Below are 8326 nucleotides of genomic sequence, written 5' to 3' on the forward strand. Positions count from 1 at the left end.
AGAAAACCCTGTACATTGCAGTAAGTGTTTGCTGGACCAAGCCATTAGTTTCCTACAAAGGGAATTACAGTGGAGCGCTGGCTCTGCCATAGCAAAGTTCTACACTAGCTTTCTGTTTAAAGGTTGACTCTTCTAAGTGCTCTAAAGTCTACATGGATACTCGAATTGATTTGAAATATGCTGTGCCTCATAGGGCTGCAGGGTACAGCTAGTGATCCAAATTTGGGGTCATTAGAGCCAGGGGTTCCTGAGATGCAGCCTCCCCCCAAAACCAGCTTTTCTTAAGGTTGATCGATTCTATCAACATTTTTTGTGCCAACCTAGTGATCAAACCATGGCTCTGATTGTGGCCCACATGTTCTGAATCATGGCACATCTACCCCAGCTGGTGCACGGCACCCACTGACTCTCTGCTGGAGCAGGGCTGCAAACAGTATTGCAGAAGGAGTTTAGCTCTATAGCTGGCTACATGCCTATGCGCCTGCACTAAGCAGATCACTGCCCACGTGGGACAGAGTAGGTGAGAGGGTTTCCAGCCCACCGGTTCTCAACCTTTTTGGGCTCAGGACCCATTTGTAAATGTTCATGGCCTGTCATGACTCAGTAAATAGCCTGGGGGTGGAGGCCCTGGGGTGGTTTCGGTCAGATCCTGGCCCCCGGGGGGATTGGGTTCTGCCCGGCCCTCACCCCACAGTGGCAGCTCCTGCAGCTCCTGTGCTGTGGGGCTGGCTGGGCTTGGCTCTCTGTCCCAGGCCTTACAACTTCCAGGATTGCAGCACCACTCAGGTTTGGCCCTGGCCCCCAGACTGGACCAGATTTGCGTGAGTGGAGTTGTGACCTGGCTCGTGGGGTTGCAGTGCCACTCACTCAAATCCAGCCTACCAGGACTCCCATCATCATGACAGCTGGGCCAAACCTGAGTAGTGCTGTACCTGAGATCTGCCTTTCCTCCCAGTCACTGATTTAATTCAAAAGCAGGGCTGCATGCTCTTTGGCCGTGTTGCTAGGATGGACAAAAACACTCCAGCATACCGTGCTCTCAAACACTCCAGTGATGCGTGAAGGGGTGAAGCCACCTGCGGGCCCACTCGAGAGATTTGTGGATTCGCAGGATTGAGCCAGATGTGGGAATTTCCCTATACAACACCTGGTGTGATGCCATCACCCATGGTCACTATGGCTGGTGCACTGGTCCTTAGTAGATTGTGTGTGTTTGATTGATTTGATCACACAGTTGGCTCATATTCAATTTGTGATCCATTATAACTCCCAGCTCCTTTTCAGCAGTACCACCACCCAGCCAGTTATTCCTCAGTTTGTAGTTGCCCATCTGATGTTTTCCTTCCTGTAAGTGTAGTACTTGGCACTTGTCTTTATTGAATTTCATCTTGCTGATCCCAGACCAATTCTCTGGTTTGTCAAGGCTGTTTTGAATATTAATCCTGTCCTCCAAGTGCTTGCAACCCCTCCCAGATTGGTGTCATCCCCAAATTTTATAAACATACTCTCCACTCCATTTTCTAATGAAAATATTTCTTTTTAATGAAAATATTGAAAAATACTGTGCCCACGATCACCCCCCTGTAAGACTCCATTAGATACACACTCCCAATTTGACAGAGAACCATTAATAACTACTCTTTGAGGACAGTCTTTCCACCAGTTATGCTCCCACCTTATGGTAATTTCAGATAGACTGCCTTTCCCTGGTTTGCTTATGAGAATGTCAGGTGGGATTGTGTCAAAAGCCTTATTAAAATCAAGATGTAAGATGTCTACAGCTTCACCCTCATCCACTAGGCCAGTAACCTGTCAAAGAAGGAAACTAGATTGGTTTAGCATGGTTTGTTGTTGATGAATGCTATTCCTTGTAACCCTGTTATCCTCTAGGTGCTTACAAATTGGTTGTTTAATAATTGGTTTCAGTATCATTCCAGGTATTGAAGTTGGGCTGAGTGGTATAATTCCCCAGGGTCTTCCTTGTTTCCCTCTTTACAGATAGGTACTATGTCCAGCTCCATTTGTCTGGTACCTCACCCATCCTCCATGAGTTCTCAAAGACAATTGCTAACAGTTCCGAGATTGCATCAGCTAGTTATTTAAGTTATTTGGGATGAATTTCCTCAAGTCCTGTGGACTTGAATACATCTAACTTGTCTAAATATTCTTTCGTTAGTTCTTTGCTTATGTTGGCGTGCGTTCCTTCCCCCTTGTTATTAATATGAATTGTGTTGAGTATCTGGTCACCATTAACCCTTTAAGTGAAGACTGCAGTAAAACAGGCACTGAACACCTCAGCCTTCTTGATTTCATCAGTTACTAGCACTTCTTCCTGCTCAGTAGAAGACCTACACTTTTCTTCATCTTTCTCTTGTTCCTTATGTATATAAGGAACCTTTTCTTACTGCTTTTTATGTCCCTTGCTAGGGGTAACTCATTTTGTGCCTTAGCCTTTCTGATTTTGTTCCTACATACTTGGGCTGTTCTTTTGTACTCATCCTTAGCAATTCATCCATGTTTTTCCACTTTGTGTAGGATCCTTTTTGATTTTCAGGTAATTAAAGAGCTCCTGATGGAGCCATATTGGCCTCTCACTCTTCTTTCTGTCTTGCCTTCACATCAGGATAGTTTGTAGTTGTGTGGTTCATATTGAACCTTGTAGAGTCAGTTACACCTCGACACAATGTGTGGAGAAAAAAACGAAGTTAAACATTCAGCAAGGGAGGCTGGTCTTGTGATTAGGGCACTGGGCTGGGCCACCAAAGCTCTGAGTTCATTTGCCAGCTCTGTGTTGCTGACTCCCTGTGGGCAAGTTACAGTTGTTAAGCTCAACCTTTGCAGGTGCACACGTATGATTCTCCTTGAGCTAGAGAACGTGCACGAGAAATTGGTGGTAGAAAGCAGCTTTTTTCTGAAGATGTTAGAGGGCTGACAAGAGTTGATTATGGAAAGAAGTTTAGCTTATGTGGTCACTACCATGCGTGCAGAAGGCACATCCAACTCTACTGCTGCTGGTTGAACCATGCATCTTTACTTCTTATGTGGTTTCACACTCACTCTTGTGGAGAAGACAAAGCTTCTACCGCAGGCACATGCCTGAAGCTACAGGCTGAGTCTGAATCCGGTTAATCACTTTGTCATTTCTCTTCTGAATAGCTGCTGGATCATCAAAGCTGAGAGCAGCTCTGGACAATGGAGGGTGAAGAGGGTTATGTGATACTAAACCTGTCCAAGAGGAACCAATCAGCCCTGTCACATCCCCAGGGAAGCCAAGGTATCGATTTAAAGTGTCCCCCTACAGTATTCATGTTAGAATTATCCTCCTTCAGGCTCACCTCTGCCATGAGGCCTACAGAACCCAGCCTGCGATCCTGGCTAGGCAGGGGATAGGCTGTGACTGATCCTCTTCTCCTTGCCTTTTTCTGTCTTTTTCTTTTTAAACTTATTTTTCCATTAACACAAAATGGGATCATGTCATAGTCCAGCTGTCCGTCCTTCTTAACAGCGACCTAACCAATTCACACTTCTCCCGAGTATAACCAACCTCACCAATAATGGCAAGACATTCCCGTTCCCTTTGTGTGTGTCTCTGGACTGTGAGCCCTTCAGGACCGGGGCTGTCTCTGCTTTGTTTGTGCAGCGCTCAGCACAGTGGGGTCCCAATCCTGACTGGGGCCTTTGGGCCTTACCGTAATAATAGAATCCTAGAAATGTGGGGCTGGAAGGGACCTCAGGAGGTCATCTAGTCCAGTGGTTCTCAACCAGAGGTATGTGTACCCTGGAGGTATGCAGAGCTCTTCCAGGGGGCACATCAACTCAGCTAGAGATTTACCTAGTTTTACAGCAGGCTACATAAAAAGCACTAACGAAGTCAGCACAAGCTAAAATTTCAAACAGACAATGACTAGTTTATATGGCTCTATAGACTATACAACAGAAATGCAAGTACAATATTTCTATTCCAATCGATTTATTTTATAATTAAATGGTAAAAACGAGAAAGTCAGCAATTTTTCAGTAATGCACTATGACACTTTTGTATTTTTGGTCTGTTTTTGTAAACCAGTCGTTTTTAAGCGAGGTGAAATTTGGGTTTCCTGCCAAGAGGGCCATTGACTTTGAAAGACTCTCTAGCTTTGCCAGAAGACCAGGCTAAGGAGAGAGGAGGCAGGAAGGGCCGTCTAGCCTAAGGCTGCTGACCAAACCCAGGGGTCACAGGAGGAGCTAGATCAGGCTACAGGGTTGAGTTCAGGATTTTGTTGTGACTCTCTAATGCTTTCAAGAGTAAAAGCATCTATGGTTTGCTAAGCCTGGGTTCCTTGCTTTCCTGGCACATAGTCCCTGGAGGACTTACACTAGAAAGCACAGCTTCTGCTGCCAGGTGGACTCTGGGGGAACGTGTCCAAGCCACTGGGGGCCCATGAGGGCTGGGGCACGAGTTCGGGAGAGATCCAGCACTAGGAACACCAACAAATCAAAATGAGCATTTGTAGAAACTCAGCCAAACCCAAAGAAAACGACCGAATGTAAACTGGGAAGAAAGGACCTGGCATAGATGATGGGGGTTGGGAGGGGGAGGGAGCTAGAGAGGAATGAGGCTAGAACACAGAAGAGAAAAGAGGCAAGACAACAACTGAAGACGGTGATGACCGTACACAACGACTGAGGATGGTGCCAACACACCATGAAGGGCAAAGACCAAAAAAGCAAATGAAAAATGAAAAAGGGAAAGGGGAAAAACCAAACTAACATTTGCATTTACAGTTTAAATAAAAAATATTTGAAACACAAAGTTTCAAAAAACCCTTTTGAATTTAGGGGGAAAAGGGCATTTTATTCATTTATTTTAAAGATGGTTTTGTTTGGAAAAAAAATAATCAACCTGCTCTGCCAATTACCCCATGTCTCCGTTTAGAGCTCACAAGAGCCGCAGCTGATATTTCACGCGCTATTGAAGGTTACACAGGGCTGGTGCAAGGAAGTGCCCCCAATTTTTTTTTTTACAGCGTTCCTGGGCTGGGCTGCCGGTGGCGCGCTGACAAGTGCAGCTCAGACTCCCTCTCCCAGCGCAGCAGCCGCTCCATGCAATTATTGTCATTGCCGGCGGGGGCGGCGTGCTCGGGGAGGGGGCATAGCAGAGGTGAGCTGGGGTGGGGAGCCACCATTAATGGCCCACACTTTGCATAATTACATAGGACCTCAGAATTATACTTCATCTTTCTAGTTTCAGATACAAGAATGATACATTCATACAAATAGGATGTATATATTGTAGCCTGATTTAGGGTGTACTAATAATATTAATTTGGATAATATGGGAATTTAATAATTTAAATTTAATGTATTCATAATATTAATAATTATCATCATCAATATTAATTAGCATGGGGTTTAGGCTCACCAATCTGTTTGATCAGAAGATAAAAGTTCTTGTCCTGAATCAGGCTCCACAGAATTTACAAAGGACCCTCCGGGTTATGACAGGAAGCTCACGCTGAGACAGATCTGGCCTTAAAGACTTTTTATTAAAATCAATAATAGTAAGTAAACGGTAAAATACCCAGAGTTACAAAGTTACAATGGCATTCCTGCTATTCAAAAGATACATGTGATAATATAGTATTATATGCAACAAAGCTTTGGTTAATATACTCACACCCTTCCTTGATAACCTGGTGGTAAGAGACACAGGACCAGCCTTGCGGTTCAGGTTTCTCAACTCTTCAGTGAGGGATGCAGTGCTTAGAAGAAACTAATGCTATGAGCTATTAAGGTGAACTTAGGGTTTACTCGACTAACTTAAACTTAAAATCAAAAACTAATAAACAAAGAATAAAACTTAGGGGAACCAATCTTAGCCTAGTTCCCTTGAAACTTAAAGTTGAAGAAGAACAAGTGCAGCCTACTGATAGCAGCTGTCATTGTAGATAGATAGAATAGACAGAGAATAAGTAAGAACAGAAATGGAGTAAGTAAGAATGGAGAAAAAGTGAGAACTGGAGATACTCTATTGAGGTGGGTCACTTCTTTTATAGGGCAAATGCCGGAAATCCTTCCTCGTATGCCCAAATTTCATTCCTCACCCACAGAAACGTTAGGGTACACTTACCCCATAGGCTAATATGTATGTGCGTATCGATGACAGGTATGTACGCACATCAGTCTTGTGATGTACTTGTTAAGTTTATGGGTACAACACTGAAACCCCCCACCCCATGCCATTCTCCATTGTCTATTGGTCTAGGTAAAGGTCTTTGACCTAGGCGTAGGCACTTTATTTGGGTATAGGAAAAACAAGATAAAAGGTTAACTTTGCTTTTCTGGGTAAAAGGGCACAGGATATAGATACGCTAACTTTGCTTTAGCTTAACATACAGGATATGGCCTGTAGGTCTCTTGCATTACAGCCAAACTTACTTTAATATAAACCTATTACAATAAACCAAATACTTAAACTATAAGAAAAGATACATATATGTAAGCAAGCAGGTTAGTCCTATAGGCTACAATATGCAGTAGGTTATAAGCTTTGTAATACCTTACAAGAGACCTTTTGCATTAGGCATATTCCAGTTACATCATATTCACATTCATAAGCATATTTCCATAAAACATATGGAGTGGAACATCACACTCTCCTCATCGCTGGCTGCTTTGCCCTCTGGGGTGCATTTACACTGCAGCTGGGGGGGGGCGCTTCCCAGCTCAGGTAGATAGATGCAGACTACTAGCAGTGTGTGGGGTTAGCAGGGCAGTGGTTTCAGGTAGCTGTCTGATTACTTAGCCAGGGGGTCTGGGTAGGTTTGTACTCAGGTGCTTAGACCAAGTCCCGCACCACTGCTACACCAGCTACTTTTAGGGTGGAGTTTTAATCCTTCTTTCACCTCCACACCACACACTGAGAACCATGCACTGAGCAAAGATGAGCTATGGATGGAGGCCACCATGCAAAACTCCAGAGCATAGCTTAGCATTGCCTGTGTGAGGACCAATGTGTCAGGGTGGCGAGGCGTATGTTCTCTTTGTAAAAGCCATGCCAGTTTGCCCCATCATACTGTGTTCATCTGCAACGTTTAAAATGACTTTTAAATATTGTTTCTGCTAATAAGGCCGATGAGTCTCAAAGACAGGAAATGTAAGTTTTTGTTTTTCAAGGAAAAATAAAAGCCAGCCCTGCCCTCCTTTAACGCAAAGGAAAGTAGCGAGAAGACCTTTAAATTAATACAATCATTACCAACAACAGGGGAAAGGAATGCAAACATACACATTGCTTTATGATTTTAATTTTCGTTTTCTTTGATAATTTCTTTTAATTTAAGGAAGTAAATGGATCCTGGAATACAGAGAGGTGACAAATTTATTGTTTCACTCCAAGTGTTTTATCCTATTATTTTCTGCCATCTGATATGCCATGGATGAGGGAAATTGGAATGTGATGGCTCTCGCTTTGGCATGATTGATAATCCAACCGTTCAGAACAATACTGTAATAATGTTATTTACAAAGCCTGCAAAAACCCAGCTGCTAAACAACCATCATGAAACCAATTTCTCATTAGCTAATAAAAACCTGTTAATGGGTCACTTCCCTGTGAATGGTCCCTTGAAATGGTCCCTAGTTAACTTCTTATACTAAAGCCTGACCTATCCTAGAAAATTAGGTCGCTTTAACTACGTCAGCCGGGGTATGAAAAATCCACACTCCTTAGGTGGGCTAAGGGCAGATCTGCACGTACAGCACTGCGGCTATGCCATTGTGGTGCTTTAGTAAAGACGAGCTACGCCAATGGGAGAGCTTCTCCCATCACCGTAGTTAACCCTCCTCTGCAACTGTGCCGCTGTAACGTTTAAGTGTGAACATACACTCTATGACCAACAGAAGTTGGTCCAGTAACAGATATCTCCTCACCCATCTTGCCTTTCTAAGATGCTGGGACCAACGTGGCTCCAACACTGCATGTAATAAAAAGAACACTCTAGTCCCAATGTTACCAACTAGGTGGATAAACAAACAAAAAATGTAAGTACAATCAGGTCTCTACAGCCAGCTTTAAAAGCTGAGCTATAATATCATGGAGAGCTTCTGAAGCTTACCTAGTCATCCAGAGGCAGTAGCACCAAGGACCCCGATCATGGACCAGGGCCCCATGGTGAAATGACACTCTAGTGTGTGGTATATTATAACCAAGGAAGACTGAGGCAATGATACTTGCCACATAGATACATAATTAAAGACTATAATAATAAGTAAAAACATTTGAAATCCCGCCCCCCCCCACTAGCTTTCTTAATTGGCTATGCTGTGCTAATAGAGTCTATGCCCCAAT

Source organism: Mauremys mutica, chromosome 12, assembly GCF_020497125.1.
Source record: "Mauremys mutica isolate MM-2020 ecotype Southern chromosome 12, ASM2049712v1, whole genome shotgun sequence".
Taxonomy (NCBI): Eukaryota; Metazoa; Chordata; order Testudines; family Geoemydidae; genus Mauremys; species Mauremys mutica.